This window comes from Gymnodraco acuticeps, unplaced genomic scaffold (assembly GCF_902827175.1).
Source record: "Gymnodraco acuticeps unplaced genomic scaffold, fGymAcu1.1, whole genome shotgun sequence".
NCBI lineage: Eukaryota > Metazoa > Chordata > Actinopteri > Perciformes > Bathydraconidae > Gymnodraco > Gymnodraco acuticeps.
Window position 1 is genome coordinate 1,192,056 of NW_022991705.1, and position 19,148 is coordinate 1,211,203.

Below are 19,148 nucleotides of genomic sequence, written 5' to 3' on the forward strand. Positions count from 1 at the left end.
ACATGTCTCACTCCTCCAGAGGGTTGTGTACTGTGAATAAAGAAGGTGTCTCACTCCTCCAGAGGTGTGTACTGTGAATAAAGAACATGTCTCACTCCTCCAGAGGGTATGTACTGTGAATAAAGAACATGTCTCACTCCTCCAGAGGGTGTACTGTGAATAAAGAAGGTGTCTCACTCCTCCAGAGGGTATGTACTGTGAATAAAGAACATGTCTCACTCCTCCAGAGGGTGTGTACTGTGAATAAAGAAGGTGTCTCACTCCTCCAGAGGGTGTGTACTGTGAATAAAGAAGGTGTCTCACTCCTCCAGAGGGTGTGTACTGTGAATAAAGAACATGTCTCACTCCTCCAGAGGGTGTGTACTGTGAATAAAGAAGGTGTCTCACTCCTCCAGAGGGTATGTACTGTGAATAAAGAAGGTGTCTCACTCCTCCAGAGGGTATGTTACTGTGAATAAAGAAGGTGTTCTCACTCCTCCAGAGGGTATGTAACTGTCTGAATAAAGAAGGTTGGCTCTTCACTCCTCCAGAGGGTATGTATGTGAATAAGAAGGTGTCTCACTCCTCCAGAGGGTCGTTTGCTGTGTTATGCGACGCCTCACATTCCAGGATGTCTACTCCCCTCCCCAACACTCCTCACGCTGTGGGTGGCGGCGGTTCCGGCGGATGGGGGCCAGGCTACAGGCCCGTTCCCCGAGACATGGTTGGCCCTGGAACACATGCTGGCTGCCACTGCGTCCCCCAAGCCGTCCCCTGCCGTGGGGACCCCCCCCTGCCGGTCCCTCCCCAGCCCTCCTGTCCGTAAGGCGGCGCTTCTGCTGCTGGCTGTGACTGCTGGCTGTGCTGCTGGCGGTTTGGTTTATTTGCGGCTTAGATGTGATGCGGCTGATGGTGCGGTGGGAGGGGCCCTTTATAGGTGTCTGAGAGGGTAGCCCGCCTCCTGCTGAAAGAGGCCCCTGTCCTGGGCCAGGGTCCCGCTGAGGCTGCGCCTGAGGGTGCCGGGGGGGGGCATAGAGATTGAGTAGCCGGGGTTCTCTGGGGGAGCGGGCACAGAGAGGTGGAGGGTCTCCAGGTCTGCTTGGCATAGGGATTTGGAGCGAGTGTTCCTGCTGTGAGAGGACAGGAAGCTGCTCTGCACCACGCTGCCCCCCCGGTGGCTCAGCGAGCCGCTCTCCACCGCCGAGCGGGCCGACACCGCCGAGCGGGCCGACACCCCCGAGGAGCGCAGGGGGGCGGTGGGCATCTGAGGAGAGAGGAGGGGTCAGAAGCAGCACTGCAGAAGGCGAAGATACATTTGAATTTGTTCAGAATTTCTGACATGAAAGGACACATTATGAATGTAACTGCACATCTAGACAGAAACGGTTGCCAGGTTGCTGTTGGCCACCATTAGAGAGAAATGATCAATTCTTGATCTTTGGTTGCCATGACTGTACACCTTTTTAATATGTCAAAAATAAGTGACTGCAAACAACAACATTTTCTTCCCAGAATACATTACATGCTTTTATCCAAAGCGACTTACATACTCAATACTGTGGAGCAATTTGGGGTGAAGTGTCTCAGGCACACAAGGACATGCTGACTGCTGTGGGGTTTTGAACCTGTGACCCCCCTGATCCCAACACCAACGCTCAACCCACTGCATCACACGCCTCCCAGAATACAGAGATGTTTCATATTTGTTGCATGAGTGAAATATGAAGTATTGCTGTCCGAACCAGATCCAGAGCACGATGCGCGTGAAAGTCTGTAGATGTATACTAGCTGCCCTACGGGTAGTTAAATAAGAATGGAGGACGGGCACTTCAAAAATAGCATATTGTATTGGTATGCTTTTTGCTAACATAATAATATTATTACTTTAATCAGACTATATTTCTCATGTCTGTACCATGATACCGAGCTAGACATCTTTTTCAAGTCAGTCCTGTAAAGATATTTAAGACCTAATATTCCCAATAACAATAATGGAAATTCACTACAGTTATAAGTTATTGTGAGTTTTTCTAATCGTGCTCTACGATAAAACCTTCTACTGTCCGATCACTAGAAGACACATTAACTGGTAACAATTAAGACTCAAACGCTTTTAATGTGACATTTTCATTATTAAGCCCACACAAACCTACATAGTACTTCAAATGTAAGGTAACTCAAATTGGCATCCAGCCTAAACATCTCTTTTAAAAGCTCATTGAACTTCCTCAGTACTGCAACAAGAGTTGTAGAGAAGTTATTAAAGTACAGCCAAGGAGAGAAGAGTATTTCTACAATCTTCTTTTTCTCAGAAGTGTTATAAGGGCGATGCTTGAGGCGACTAACACTGAAACTCAGAGGCTCCATTGGGCAGCTCTTCCTCTCTGCTTTATTAAAGCCTGCGCCTGTAAGCTGCAGGAAGCTCACGGCTGCTGCTGAGCATTGTTAGACCGACGACTTTAAAAGAACACACACACTTCCGGTTTACATTTTCCACCTGCCTTCACATTGTTCTGAATTTGGGCGGCGATGTTGGATAATTAGACCAGAGAGGAAACCTTTTTCATACTCAATATTGGCTCATTGCCATCCAGTGTGTGTGTGTGTGTGTGTGTGTGTGTGTGTGTGTGGCATCTTAAAACCCACTGAATTATGTACAAGAAGTGGGGAATTTATATTAATTATTTATACATTTAAATCGCTTTATTTGGAGGGAAAACTGAGCACAATGTTGCCGATACCCCTTCAGTGGGTCAGAGTTAAACCAGTCTGTGTGGAAGCTGTTGGATGTTGGTTACAACACGTGGTTTATCATTTTACAGTTGTTTGCTACTTCCTCTCACAACTCATTGAACTCTCCTGTGGGTGTCATGTTGTCAGACTTAGCGATATGGCGGCTAACATTTCTCAGCAGAGTCATCGCTAACACTGAGGACACCGAGATCATGTGAGGGCAGCTACCTAACTCAACTAAACAGCGTTACCTCAGGAACCTCAGCAATATTGCCTAATGATACCTTACTTTGGGTGTTTGGCCCCTATTTTCAGTTAACAAAAAACATAGAACTGCTCAACACATGAGTGTTTAATGGAAAGAATCTTGCTAGGCGTTCAGACACTCAATGTTACAAACATAAAATAATGAATCTGGGGACACGGACTGGGAAATCCTGGCATCAGAGAAGATCTCAATTAGTGAGAACTCCCTCGAACCAGAGGGCCTTGCCTTGCCTTGTGACCTGTATCTTTTGACTGCGAGACTTACTCTCACGTTTCCATCCTTGTCTTCTGGCAACAGGTCACGTGACACAATAACAAACAGAGGAAAAGGTAAAGGAAACTGTGCAAAATGGTCAGACACTAATAAAAACCGGACTTTTAGTGGACTAAACTGTCCGGGTGAAATTGCTCATAAAAACTGAAATGCATCCTGTTTAGCAAGTGTTCTGATTTTATACTGGACTACTTTTCAAAATGTGGTGTAGCTATTAGTCACTTCGACACAGGAAATAGATACAGAGAAACACAGAAGAACACAAAGAAAAATAATTGATTGATTTCCTGTCTTTGACCTGAGCTACACTAAAAGTATCCCAAAGCTGCAGTTTCTCGCTCGTTTGTGCCGGACAGCTCTTAAGATGTTTTCTCGCATGCATCATAGTGTTCATACTCACAGCCATGACGCGACTGGGTGTGTGTACCATGGATCTGGAACTGAACCAAGGGTGTGTGAAAAGCTCTTTGCCTCAGGATGATAGAAGTCTAGGAAAAGAGAAGAAAGAAAACAAATGTAAGTGTTTCTCATCATTATGAAACTGTGTCGAAAACAGATGTGATATTCATATTCAGAATGCCACCTCAAGGTTTACTGAGAGGCACTGAAGAATAAGAGAGGGGATTATTCTTTTGATTTAAAACAGACAGAAGAAAGGCTGTGTGAGGAGAAAGGTATTTTGGTGTGTGTGTGTGTGTGTGTGTGTGTGTGTGTGTGTGTGTGTGTGTGTGTGTGTGTGTGGTGTGTGTGTGTGTGTGTGTGTGTGTGTGGTGTGGTGCTGGTGTGTGTGTGGAGCGGATACACATGTGTCTGTAGAACAAAAGAAAATGGGACATTTTAGTGAAGGTGTTCCTCCAGACACAGCGTCTTCCCGTCCACGCCCTGCAGTTTATCTGTAAAGCAGCTGGAAGCACTTTGATCAGAACCTGTCTGTGAGCGGCCTGGAGAGAACAACACGACCATATGTCCTGAAACGTACCAACAGCATCTCTCCAATACATTACATATTACATTTGTCTGGGTTAACCCTGTGAGCCCAATGCCTGAAAGTAAAAGTAACTAACAAAGTATTTATGTCGATTATTTACACCAGCAATCAACATGGACAAGGTCAAGGCCCCGGAGAGGCAGGAGGGAAGCTGAGGTCAGTTTATAAAATGCAAGTCTTACCCAAGGCATTTGGTTATAGCATGCCAGCATTTCATAGTTTTTTTTGAAGATGTTTTCAGGCCATCAGTGCATTCAAGAAAGAGGCCGAGTTAAAAGGGGGACACAGAAGGGGTGAAACCTGGCAAACGCTCGCATGCCAAAGTGGAATCGGTTGTGCATTCACGATGATTGATCATTTTTATATTATCGTACAATATATTAACATGACCTTAAAAAATGGTTACGTTACCAGCTCATCATACAATAAAGCCTATAAAGTTTAACATAACCACAATCATTGCAGTGTCTTAAGACGTTGGCATTATGAAGTCATTAAACATTTTGGCTAAAGGAGCCGTATTTCATTCTCAGCTCATATTCAGGTTCATATCAGTATTGTGTGTCTCTACTGTGTCATGTCTCCATGCTTTAATGTTCAAAAAGCTCTTTATTTTTCTCATACTGCCTGTGCTGCAGCACCTCTTTTCACCCTCTGTCTGAAACCAGAGCCTAGTCTGTTTTGATTGGTTAGCTGGCCGGCTCTGTTGTGATTGGTCAACCACTTAGAGATGTCCTGTCCCTTAGCCTATCACGTACAATGTATACAGAAGCGCAAGTGTTACATAATGATTTCACTATGTTCATAAGTAAACGAAGGAGTCCTATGGAGGCGTTTCAGGCATGCACAAAAACCTATAGGACACACTACAGGAGAGGGAAACCCCAAAAGCATAATAGGGCCTCTTTAGGAACTAATTATGTGAGACGTAAGGACCGGAGGAAGTAGGGAGGAGATGCTGCAGGGGGTGGGGGGGGGGTGTGGGGGCTGGCCTACATGCCTGAAAATATGCATCACCAGGTCAGGGTTGAGGGGAGGTATGCTCACACTCGACCACCGGGACAACACACTGTGATAAGAGATCCAGATGACATATGCTGTGTGCATATGTCATCTGGATCTCTTATCACACAGCAACGGAAACACAGACAACGTAAAACATTGACATAAAACCTCTCTTATCAAGGGTTACGATGCAGAGCTGCCTGTATACAATTAGCCGTTTACATTACATTTAATGCAGCAATTTTCAAAGGAATGGTCCACTGTTCTCTCTCCTTCATCAGGCGAGGTAATTATTAATCAATGGTTCAAAGTCCCTGCAGTCTCTGTTGGTGAAACCTGAAATGAAGAGCACCGAAGAGTATCCACATATTGACATTTCTGTCAACAGCAGAAATTCCAACAGCTCTCTCCACTGACAATCACTACGACAGGAGAGCAACACAAGGCCAAGAGGTCCCAGGAGGCCATGATGTGTATCTATGATCCCAAAACAATTCCGAGCAGGAGGAGCTATGAGATGGTGTGACGCAACTTTGGCTCATTATGAAGGGATGGAAGAAGAAGAATCGATACTTTGAACCACAATTCAAAGTATTGGACACTACTATTGGCGAAACACTTTTAACTATATTAAAAGCTAGGAAATATTGTCCAACCATAAGTCAATCCAGTACCATTAGTGGAAGTTAGATTGTGATTGATATTGTGTTGGGATTTGTGATTGAAGGCGGGTAAAGGGTTAGGGTTAGAATTTAAGCCTACCCATTTTACCACTGGCCATGTCAACTGTGTGCCATTGAAGTGATGTTTGCTTAGAATCATGGAATATGTTGTTTCTGGTTGTTAATCATTTAATGTCGCTAGTAAATGTGCAATATTAGATGGCTTGCTTGTGAAGGCTCTTCTAACTCTGGGAAGAGCATGAATGCATTAAGTCAGATATCTCATTTCTACGTTTGTCTACTATCATATACACCATAAGCTTTTGGTGTTAAAAGACAATACCAAGTTGCAAATATGAGTTCCATAACAACAACACAAGTGTAACATGGATTTTGTCTGACTATTTCTATAATCATGCAATATACAATTTGAGAGGTATTTTACCTAAACCCTTCATATTCTATAGCTGTATATATTTTAGTTGGAATGCTGTTAACAGCTGTTAACAGCATTCCAACTAACTGTTATTCTACGGACGAAAAGTGTATTATTCCGCCGGTATTATTCTGCCGGTATTTTGCCGCGCTTCTCCTCCCGCATTGAACATCGCAGAAACTCCGTTCAAACATCAAAACGTTCAGCTCGGTTGGGAATCAATGGATATTACTTTTCTCATTCATAACTTTCATAATTCCAGAGATACATCCCATAATACATCACATTTTTAACATTGAAGTCAATGGAGAAAATCTTCAGACTTCAACAAACTGCTAACTGTTCATTCATACTTTCACTCAGAAACCTCATTCCAACTTTAAAATGTTACACATCTTTCTGACATTATTCGTGTAACACAACTTTTAAATCTGATTCTTACTTTTAGAGATATTAAACATTGTTCAGACCTTGTTTTGGAGGTTTTCTTCACATTTTAACATTAACTAGAGTGCGTGATGTCACAGCTGGAGGGTAGAAAATCTTGAGATTTGCCTTCATATATTTTTTATTTAAACTGCCATAATTCCCAAACCCTACATTCCTGAGACATAATTTATCATGAAAAACATAGGAAAACATCTCGTAGCTTGAACAGTTTAAAACAATTAAACAAAATGCTTTTTGAGGGCATGAAGTGACAAAAACATTCAACATTCCTCCATTAAAGCCCATTGTAATTTCAGGCTGATAATTCCTCACGGTAGCAGCCGCACACCTTTAGTTAAACTGCCAAAAAGGCCACATTATTAACCCGAGACTACACAAAAATTACACTTCAGATACTCAACTTCCTTGACATGCTTCACGTTTTGAAATTTCACAGATATCTGTTACGGTTCTTCCACAAAACGTTCACATGTAAGAGGTTTATCTCTCATTCAGAACAATGGAAACCTGTGATCTCTGGACACGTCGTTAGCTCAAATATAAACACCTGTGTCATGGAACACGATGATGTCATCACTCCAACTGACCTGCTCAGAGCAGCAGACTTCAGATAGAGGTTAATGGTCCTGCCCTCAACAGCTCTATGTCAATTATGGGGTGTCATCATCATATGCCGAAGATCAAGAGGGCGATCAAGAGAAGAGAGAGAGAGAGAGAAGAGAGAGAGTAATGTAATGAAACACGGTTTTCTCATAACTTCAGTGAAAATACTCCAAACAGCCCAAAACTTCACAGGTATGGTAACGATGCAGCCATCAACGCATCTAAGCGTAGTATGGGGTGTCATCAAATGCCGTTGCCATGGCGACAGACAACTCGCCATGAAACAGGATGTGGCTGTAAGTCCAATCGACACGGTCCAATCGTCCCCCAATCTTCACTTGTATATCACCGGTCCATGCCTCAACAGCTCTACGCCAAATCTGAGATCTCACCATATGCCGTTTCTATGGAAACGCATCCCTCGCCATAAAACATGATGTCGCTATAACTCCTATGAAAATGTTCAAAAAGTGCTCAAACTTCACATGTGTACTAACAGTCCAGCCTTGAAGACATCTACGGGACAGTTTTGAGATTTATTCAAATGCCGTTACCATGGCAACACAATGCTCGCCTTGAAACACGGTTTTCTCATAACTTCAGTGAAACTGCTCCAAATGCCCCAAAACTTCACAGGTTTGGTAACGATGCAGCCATCAACGCATCTAAGCGTATTATGGGGTGTCATCAAATGCCGTTGCCATAGCGACAGACCATTCGCCATCAAGTTAGTTCAGAAGTTTGCAGTTCAAATATTCTGCTGCTTTTCCAAGCCTTTTTACTTTATTTTCTTGTCTCATCACACATTCAAGCCCCCAGTGGTCATGTATCATTTCAATCTAAATTCTTCACTTTCTTCTTACGCATTACATTTCAGCATAGCAGTTTAGCGTCAGCTTTTCAGCATAAAGCATTCCCACTAGCAATTTCTTCAGGAATTGCATTCTCTAATTTATTCTACTGTTGATAATGTTAAAGGTGGGGTAGGTACGTTTGAGAAACCGGCTCGAGATACACTTTTTGTTATATTCCATGGAATGCTCTTAACATCCCGATAGCAATGAATATCTTATCATAAAAAAATTTCATCTGTAAAAAGCACGACCAATCATCTGAGCCGGCCCGGCTAAAGTAACTGGATGGCCTACCTGCCTGTCAGCCTTCCATCCGTGCACAAACTTATCTCGTGCCCTCATTGGTCATGTGCGCGTTCGTGTGTGTTGGAGGAGGGGCTCTGTAAGGAAGTCTGAAGGAAGTGGCAGATTTTTTCCGGCTGTGTATTTTCAAATTCTAGCGCACTCGAGCTGGTTTCTCCAAAATTACCTACCCCAACTTTAACGTATTATTTTCAACTCAATAAAAATCAGTTAAAAGAACTACTAAAAGAAGATGATCGCCTACCAGCCATTGCATGCTATAGTCTCCAAAAAGCAGCCTCACCTGCAGCATTGGGAACGAGGCAAGGGTGCAAGTCCTTTTTTAGTTTCTGTCACTTTTTATTTAAGAAAACAACTATAACATTTGCAGGAATTATGGATGTATTATTGACAAGCCCATCAGAGCAGATATACTTTCTCTGGGCGTACTTGAGCTGCAGTGCAATCTGGCGTTGTCTCCATTTTACCCTAAATATGTCTTAGGGAAGCTCTTGACTAAAGGTCTATGAATCATATTCATCGTCTCAATTTACAAATAGGGAAAAATACAAATAGCTCCATAGTCCAAAGGTGAGAAGTAGGCTAATAGTAACTGTGTTTGAATAAAAACACACTTGCATGCCATGAGAAAGCCAGAATATGGGAGTGTTATCTGAAATGTAGTTTTAATCAACTCCTCTCTCAAAGTGTTATGACTATAATTGAACCCAGATGATAGCGTTTTCTGGTTCTGCAAAACGAGAAGCCTCCCAGTGATTTATGTATTTATTGCGTATGGAATGTGTGCAGCTCCTCTCATTCCAAATGAGCAATTATTGGGTCGTGGTACCCAACCCAGCCTTTCTCAACACTGAGTTTTCTCAATCCAGCTTTGTCGCAAAATTCTAATAAATCTTTAGTTCTTGTCCCATGATATCCAAACAACCACCTGTTCTCCAACACCTTGGTCTCCAAAACAAGTCTTAAGCCTTTACAAAAGTCCTATCACTCTCTGCAACATGATTTATTCCAAAAAATGCAAACGTGTGTGATGAAACAAACAACCCATTGACAGTCGTTGGGTCTTAAAGGTTTGTCTGTTTAGATCATATGACTTTCCTTTGGTTCAGATTTGCAGTCGGGAACTTTTCTGGCCACTCTGACTGCTAGCTTTATAATTAGCGAGCACACATGAGAGCGGTTTAAACCTCATCATCTAACTGAGGTCAGAAAGTTAAAGCAACATTTTGACACATTTCAAAACATACATTTATCACTATCTTACCCTGACTGTTGAAAAAAGCCAATTAGAGATGGTTCATCTTCTGGTGTGAATGGATGTGCATTCATTTTCATGACAATATGTGTAGGACCCAAAGGTAAGGTTTCTGTGATTTGTATTTATTATGTGCTATTTTTTTCACTTATTTTTGGTTGTGGGCCTACACTGGAGCTTGGGCGGAGTTGGTAGTGGTTATAACCTGAGTGATCACTTGTGGTTTTGCATGGACAGGGAGTCAGGGAGGCGAGAAGCAGAATTTTCAGTTTACTGCAACTTTTGAACGCAATATTTAACTGCATTCAATCACAAATCCCACCACAATATCAATCATAATCTCACTTCCACTGGTACTGGATTGTATTATTCACCCGTGTTTGTAATAAATGGTCAATCAAATGCAAAGAAGTGGAGCAGTTTAGTTTGAGCGCCCAGATGTATACCCTTGCGACTTCTTCAGGGCTGCCTACGGCTAGTGATGGCAAAATGAAGCTTTGAATTAAGCATCGAACCACTTGGACAATTGTGTCGGAAATAGGTTCATTTCTCGAAGCTTCAGTTACAGCGACCTCTCCTGGCGAAGTGCAAGGCTGCAGTGGGTTTAACGTATCTTTGCCTTGAAAAATATTCGATGCACACACAGACTGAATATCATGTTTTATTTGCAATTAAAGATTGATAATTGTGTGTATTGGGTTATTGAGAAGAGAGTGCTGGAAAATGTGGCATTGGTTGGGTGTGCTTGTGTAATTATGGCAGGGGGTGATTATGTGGGATGCGGAACACTCAAAGATCTTTATTGAGGTAATTATTCTTTTTATTTTTTATCAGTTATAGTATTAAAGTTGACAAGCGGGCAATGATTAAAAGTTCATCCATTCCAGGATTTGAACCAGTTGCGCGGAGGACGTCGCCGCATGCGGGCTGCCGGCTCTATCCACTGGGCTATATATTCTTTAAACTACTAACTTTTTTTAATAGTAATAATTGTCTTTTTGTTCACAACGACCTATCTTTCTTCCTAGCTTGCTCTATAATGATCCAATACAAATGCAATACCAACAACAACGCAAACTACTACAACAACCCACACATTGTGCATTGTTTAGAGCGGTTATTAAGTGTTGAAGTGTTCACATTCTAAACTGTTTCAACCTGTCACCTGCCAGAATCAAGATGAGACAGTGCATTGAATCACCTGATTGAACGGGGAACCAGTGAGTTGATTCATTCAGGAAATGAAGCAGTTGCTGCTTCTGACGTCACATGTCACGTGATTTGAAGCAAGCTTCGAAGCACTGCTTCTATGGAATAGGGAAACCAGGGTTTGAAGCACGTATCGAAGCTTCAGTGTCAAACTGCCATCGGCTGTGGATGTGTTGGACTGATCAGGGGGGATATTTTGATTTGTCATTGGTATGAGGGGCCATTTTCATGTCAATCCGACCAATGATTGTCGAAATGTCTTGATCTGGACAGACAACTGAAAGTTTGAAAGTGGATGGAGAGTTTGACCGTGGCCTTGGTATTTAGGATGGTTACATTTCGTATGCCCTGTGCTGCTTATCTCACTCAACTGTAAATCTAAATCTTTTCACAATGGTTGTTGATAAGAATGTTTTGAATAATCTTTGGTCATGGGAGCAAGAAAAATCAAGGTCCCAATAAAACATTCAGACATTGACAGCAGGCCTGACCCCATTAGCCGAAGTCCAGAACAGTCTAAAATAGCCTCTGATAAGGTGCTGTGAAAAGCGCATAGGAAAGGAATGTTCCACACACAAGGTGGTCAACGAGCTCAGGAGGGTGTTGAACACATCAGCTCACTTACGCTTCCCTTTCAACAGGATTTTCTCTTATGGCGCATTTCCACTACAGCGCGGAGCTCGCTTTAAGCGTGCCGTGCCGTGCCGTGCCCGGCCCGTTTTTGGTTGCGTTTCCACTTAGCGTAGTACCGGCTAGCGGGTACTATTTCACAGTTTTCTGGCCCCATAAAATCGAGGTTCTTTCCGGGCCAACAACCAGACTGAGTCGGGCTGAGTATGCTAAACTAGAGAGAGAATCGCTGGCAAGGGGGCTACAACTACAACAAGATGAACATATTTGACCGTGATTTAATTGTAATACACGTTTCAACATGATGCCGAAGTAACAACATACTGATACCGGTTAGTAAAAACCATGAATTAATGCTTTGACAAGTCTGCAGACAGACGGCAGGCGAAAAATCCTTTTAAAATGCGTGTCTTCTGAATGGAGATCAGCTAAGCTAACGTAGTATATGCTCCGACCGTCCACACTCACAACAACGGCCTACAGACATAAATAAACCAGCGACTGTATTCACCATGACACAGACAGTCTGTGGTTTGTACTTGTTTAACTTTTGTCTAGTTTCTGAACAGATATGAGGAGCTGTGAACTCTGAGGGCTAACAGCTAACGGCTGTGTTGTTTTTCTGGGGCGCTCATTGAAGATGACGTCATGGCTCCGCCTACACTGCGTTACTATAGTTACTGCCCCAGCTACTAAACTGTAATGGAAACGCAGCATAAAGTGAGCCAGTCCTAACAAGGCCTAACAAGGCCTAACGAGGCCTAGCCATACCGAGCGAGGCCCTGTAGTGGAAATGCGCCATTAGATTCCAATTTGTTTAACTGGAGTTTGCAGTCATTTCCGTCTAAGTTTGCATTATTTCGTTCCACGAACCCTCCCCATCTGTTTCCTTTGTTTGCAATTTCTTTGTAGGTGGACTGTATCCAAGCTGACATAGTGATGAAGATCATTCAGGATTTTGCGTGACATAAAACTTGCAAAAGCTCCACAATTTGAGGTCAGTTGGCAGATAGTACAGTTATACATTTAAAACTATACTATCCGCCAACTGACCTTATATATCCTTTATCCATTGTGAAAGGATATTTCTAAGGAAGAGCTATCAGTGTTTGCTTGGGGTTAGGGTTAGGGTTTGTAATTCATTTCACTGATGAAAGAATATCTCACACAAGATTACATGCAGCTTTCAGACAACATCCTGACCCCCGGTTGGGTCAGACTGACTGTTATCAGACAGGAGATGAGGAGAGGGGGTTTCTCCTTCCTTTACGGATTTTCCCTTTGGAAAGACTTTGCAAGGTCACGATCAGGCCTGCAATAAGACAGATGTAGATCATCTGAACTTCTCACGCTGACTGGCTTCTATAAGAAACCTTCACATTTAAAAAACTGAAAAATTGTTCTTGTTTAACATGTTATAAGTCAAAACCATCCTGACAGGAACCTGTGATGTCATAAGTTTCCATAGGGAGGAAAACAACAGGAAATGACCAGGATGTCACACTCATAGTGTGGCGCTCATCGTGCACAAATCTGTGTAGTAGATGAACAATACAATAGGATAAGCTGTTCTTACCTCATATACATACACCAAAAATATATCACTTTTGGTACATTTAAGTCAAGCAACTGTAAGAGCAAGATTTTCAAAAGACACAGAATTTTTATTTTAAAACTCCATATAATTGTGGGATTGTACTTGATATTACATTACATGTTACTTGTTAGACGCTTTTATCCAAAGCGACTTACATACTCAATACTGTGGGCAATCGCCACAAGAGCACTTTGGGGTGAAGTGCTGACTGCAGTGGGGTTTGAACCTGTGCTCCCCTGATCCGAACACCAACGCACTAGTCCACTGCGCCACACGCCTCACTTTATGAATCTTAATATCGTAACGGTCGGTTCATTCGAGACAGTTTGATACATGACATTCAAATTGGTATGCCACTTTTTTCTACAGGTTGTTCAATTTGCTTGAACATGTCCAATTAGGTGTACTTCTTAGGAAAAAGAATGGTCCAAGCATCACATTTCCCATAATGCAACTGCTCATTGTGCCACCTTCTGTAAAGGTGAGGTGACCCCGTGATGACATCGTCAGGATTGTTTTTCAAATTTTGGAAAACTGAGGGATTACAGTCTTTTTCGAAAAACAATGAAGCTGACTTTTTGACGTTTGCCATGTTTGGCCATACGCCAACATTTCAGTGGCTTATCTTTACAATAAGAACTGCTTAAACAACAACAACAACAACAACAACAACAACAACAACCCCGAAACAGAGCTAAAAGGAGAGTAAATATTCAATTTACATTCATCATGCGGAGTTGTCGACATTTGATAACTTATACTAATGCTGCTCTTTGTCTTAGGGATGTTAATAGGCAACTGTTTGCTTTAAAGCTACAACGATAAGTTGACTGATCGATTAGTGAAGTGATGGAAGAAAAATCGATTTTGAGATTAATCGTAAAAGTCAATGTTTATGCTAACATGTCAATAAATGCTTTATTCAGCCTCTCAAATACCGAAATGTACAGTTGTCCTCCTCTGTATGGACATTTTGGACAGTTTTGTGAAATTGTATCGCCCAAACGATAACTTGAGTGATTGAAAATAATTGTCAGAATTATCATAAATAAACATTAGTTAGTTAGTTAGTTAGTTAGTTAGTTAGTTAGTTAGTTAGTTACTGAAAGCCCTAGTTTGCTTGCACTTCACCAAAACAACTTTTAATGGATGATGTGTGACACACAGACACTTTCCAAATGGCAATATAAAAATGTATGATTGCAGCTTTTGCCTTAATTCCAGCAGTGAAGTCAATCCCCACATTCACAGCCCTAATGTTGGTCGGTCAGATTGAACTCTTCACATGAAACTAAATGACTCCTGCCTCTCTATTCCTTATCTGCTGCTGACCCTGTCCCTGCCCTTGAATAATTGAATGTTATGGCAGCAGCAGTTCACTGACTGATAAACAGCAGCTGGGAATTCAAAGCAACGTTTTACCGTGATGTGTTCCACCTGTTGATCCGACCAGCGAGTCGTCCAGCCGGGGCAGGGAGGAGGACTTCTTCTCCGCCAGCCGCATCCGGACCTGCTCCTGGACACGGCGGGCTCGAGCCAGCTGGTCCGGGGGGGGACCGTCCGAGGGAAGAACATAGGCGGTGCATGAGGAGTTGGGCTGCATGGCGGACATGAAGCAGCTCTCAGCCAGCAGGACACTCATCCTCACAGCGGGAGAAAACACTTCCACTCCTCCGGTGACTGGCTCTGAAGTGTCCGCTGCGGACTGGAGCTCAGAAGCCCACTGTCTGTGGGCGGGGCTTGGCGGCTGGTGGGGGGCAAACAAACCCTCCCAGTTATTGTCAGGACAACCTGCTCCTAGAAATGACAGTACATCGTTTTTTATGGAAACGAGGGACCGCCCAGATTATGTTACCAATTAATATTTTTGCAACTTGAGACATTTCTATGAATTCCAACAATGTGTTTAACTGATTTATGTTTTCTTCAAAAAATCTTCTGCAGCTTTATTTAAAGGTGGGGTAGGTAATTCACTTCAGATACACGTTTTGTTATATTCCATGGAATGCTCTTAACATCCCGATAGCAATGAATACATTAAATGCTTTGACAATAAATACATTAAAAAACGTCATCTGTGGAAGCCGTAGTACTGTAAAAAGCACGACCAATCGTTTTAGCCGGCCCATTCATTCTTACCTACCCTACCTTTAAGTAAATATTGTTAGTATCAGTAATCAGTGCCACATAGGATTACATCAATATGAATATGCTTTAAGTAATAAAACAATTGTACAAATGTTATTGTTGTATAAAAAGGCATTTGTGTCCAGCTAAAAGGCAATTGTATTTTTTTTATTGCGCCTTTTTATATCACATGTATGGTATCAGAAGCATAGGCGGCGCCAGGGGGGCACTAGGGGGTGCTGCAGCTCCCCCTAGGTTAGCAACAGCACCCCCTAAGCACCTCCAATAAATGTATGTCTTTTTTTTTTTTTTCTGTGTGAAATTCATAATTTGAAAAATGATTGATTCGAAAATAATATAGTACAGTAAAAGTATGTCTGGGTCTCTGTGTTTCATTCAAGCTCGGCTCTGTTTGTGTGTGGCACGAGCGAGCAAGAGAGAGAGAGCACACTGTAATGGAGTTCGTTGTTGTTAGCATGTGGTGCTAGCTATCTACGCTAACGGATATAGGGAGCTTTTTTTAGGGAGAACTCTCTCCTGTCAGACTGAGAAGCTCAGATAACTTCAGCTCAGGTGAAGTAAAGGACTCTCTCAGTGTTTAGATAGTTAACTTTAGTCTAAGTTATCTCAGTGGGTCTCAAACGGTTTGGTCATGATTAATGTAAACAAGTATTTCCGAGGCACACGTTTATATGATCCATATAGGTAGCCTATTAGTGATGTGTCGGTCCCCGGCTTGCGCCCGCGAACAAGCGTGTTTTCTTTTTGTTAAGTAATACAAGACGGAATGATATGATGATATCCGTGCTACGGGTGCTCCGTGCATGCATGCAGTGACATGTAATATCCAAGTATTAGAGACGGTTGGATGCTGCTGTTTTGAGCATTGCAATATATTTATTTTCACTATTATGTTATTTATTTATGATTATCTTTAGGCTCAGCAAAGATTTGATGTCAGCTGTTGCTGTCTTCTTTTTTCTTTTTTTTAATACTGAAATAGAGCCCTGCTGTTTTGTTATGGCTTTTTCTTTAAATACAATTTTAAAATGTCGATACAGTAGCTGTCCTTTTTTTAAATGTCTATGCTAAAGTTTAGGTGTTGCTATCTGTTTTGTGTAGCGTGGCGTGGTTCTACAACTTAGCAAGTCAGTGCATTCATTGGGTGGTATCAGAGAGTTACAAGGGTCTGTAAATGCAATGAAAACAATTGGCCACAGCAAATCATTTATATTAAAAATGTAATTTTTACTTTTGAATACTTCAGTACAAAGGATGTGTTGAATCATTTAAGTGATATATGTGTACACATATAAATCATTAGTCAAAACAGGGCTACATTTGATTTAATTATAAAAGGTATGTGGTAAAAAGAAGAGCCGTTTGGGAGCCGAAAGAGCCGGCTCTTCTTGGTGAGCCGAGCCAAATGATCCGGCTCACTGAAAAGAGACGGAATTCCCATCACTAATAGGTATAAAACAATAAGAGAATAAATGAAAAACTGGTATGAAATACTATATGACAGTAAAACAATAATACAGTTTAAAAGGGGAGTGATTTGTAAAATATCCATAAAGAAAAAGAAAATCTGTTCACAGTTCTGTTTCATATGGGTGTTGAGAGATGTATCCATAGATCCCTTAATGTTGCTCTCAAAATGCACCAGATTGATGCTTTTAACTTCAACATTTAAAAATAAATCTTCCCGGGGGAGCATGCCCCCGGACCCCCACTAGAGGAGGTGAGGACCCTCCTAGAGGATGTTAGGTCCACCCCCCACCTATAAAAATAGCACTTGACCCCTGCTTACACCTATATGCCGTGAGCTGATTATCGAGCCTTCATTGTAAGAGTTGCGGGTACACTGTGTATTTGCGTGTGGAGAGTGTTGCAGTTGAAAATTAAACTGTAGCGACCGGTACATTAATGGGAAACCCTAAATGTTTGAGCACACTCTATGAAACGTCAAGCTACCCCACAGCAAAATCTCTGGTGCCGCCACTGATCAGAAGAGCAAGATTTTGCTTTTATTCTGTATTCAAAGAATAAAGACAGAATGGTGAGCATAACGTTGAAATGTTGGGGTGGACAAGGATATTTTGAGGATGGGTTGGTAACTGCGAGAGTCGAAACGGTAAGAATAAAGTAAAAAACACCAAAATAATGTTATAATGGCAAGAATAAGGTTGAAATATGGAGTATAAAGTTTATTAAATGCACTATGCTAGATGTTTCAGTACTAGTATTGAAAATAAACTGGATAAGTGATAGAGGTCGGTGAAACCGGTGCTGGTGTAGAACCAATGTGTTGTCATCCTGGACCTTTGTATTCTCAGTGTTAAGCTGCCTTCACATGATCGTGATTTGCTCTTTGCTCATGCCAGGTTGGACGCTTGGCTTTGAGGTGAAAAGGTCAGAGTTGAAATCAAGTTTAAAGCTATATATAATTGGATCTTTGAGCAACAATTGTAACCGGTGGGCTACGCAGAGGGCAGCGGTTTCGCTCGCTCCAAAGGGAAAACAACCGCAGTCAGCACAAAGCCGCTTTACCTCGGGTCATGTAGAGCTTAAAGCTAAGAACATTTTAGGTTTACATTTTTACTTTACACAATTTTACAAACATTCTTATTCAAAATCACAATGATTTCTAAAGGTAAGTACCTTTTTGGATTATGCCTGAATAAACTTCTGTTTGTGTGCATAATGTTAAGTTTCATTCAGTTCTGAAATGTTGTGTGGTTTGGAAGATTCATTTCACTTTCACTAAGTAAATAGTGCAGTGTTCTTAAGTGTAAGATTTGTAGCAAAAAACAATGATATTGTCCATTTAACCAGATAACTTTCAGAATGGGTGTTCCCACTGAATTCCATACCGCTCCTTTAAGTCTGTTGAAAACCTCAATGATGTGAGGAACACATGATTAAAGTTCAAAATGTATCTGTCGTAAAAAATGTGTAAACCTAGATTTCCGAAAACTAAATGATGACTTTAGCAGGAGGTAAGGGTGGAGTCAGGGCCAGCTGAAGTGACAGGAACAACTTCCGCATGATGTCACTCCAAAGTCCCCCTGAAGGTCCCTGAGATGAAGCACAATGAGAATACAGGCTCATGAGAAGCAGATGGGCATGTATCCTTGAATACACCAACACTACTGCTGACGTTTGGAGGTTATTCCCCTCAGGGTTACAACTACATTTTTCATTAAATTCTGAATAAATCCTGAGAGAATTGTGAAATAAGCACAGTTTCTTGTCGATGTGGAGGTTGTTTAAGGGCCCAGGAATGTGGAAATAAGCTCATCAGTTAAAGCTAACATGAGAAATCTTGGGGGAGGACTGGGAAGCTCACTCTGAGGAGGAGCAGGAATCGGTCGGGGGCCGAGGCTCGGGGGGGGGGGGGGATTCCTGTCCCAGAAACAGTGCTGCTCGTACTGAGGCGCTAACACGTTCACACAAACATACAGAAACCTCTGACTCTCAGTTTGGGTGGGGATGTAATGAGGAGTATGTGGTATTCTTAGTAACAACACACACACATACACACACACACACACACACACACACACACACACACACACACACACACACACACACACACACACACACACACACACACACACACACACACACACACACACACACACACACACACACACACACACACACACACACACACAGAGAGGGCATAACCTCTTACTATTGCTTGCATAATCCCATGAACGTGTGCTAACTCACTGTATTTTTTTCTCATTTAGTTGACAAAAAGCTCCACAGAA

At 42.1% G+C, this 19,148-nt stretch overlaps 1 pseudogene; it reads right to left on the bottom strand.

Annotated features, from left to right (window-relative positions):
- The window catches only part of LOC117534601, a 45,915-nt pseudogene extending 30,964 nt beyond the window's left edge, over positions 1 to 14,951 (bottom strand).
- Between the last annotated feature and the right edge of the window lie 4,197 nt (positions 14,952 to 19,148).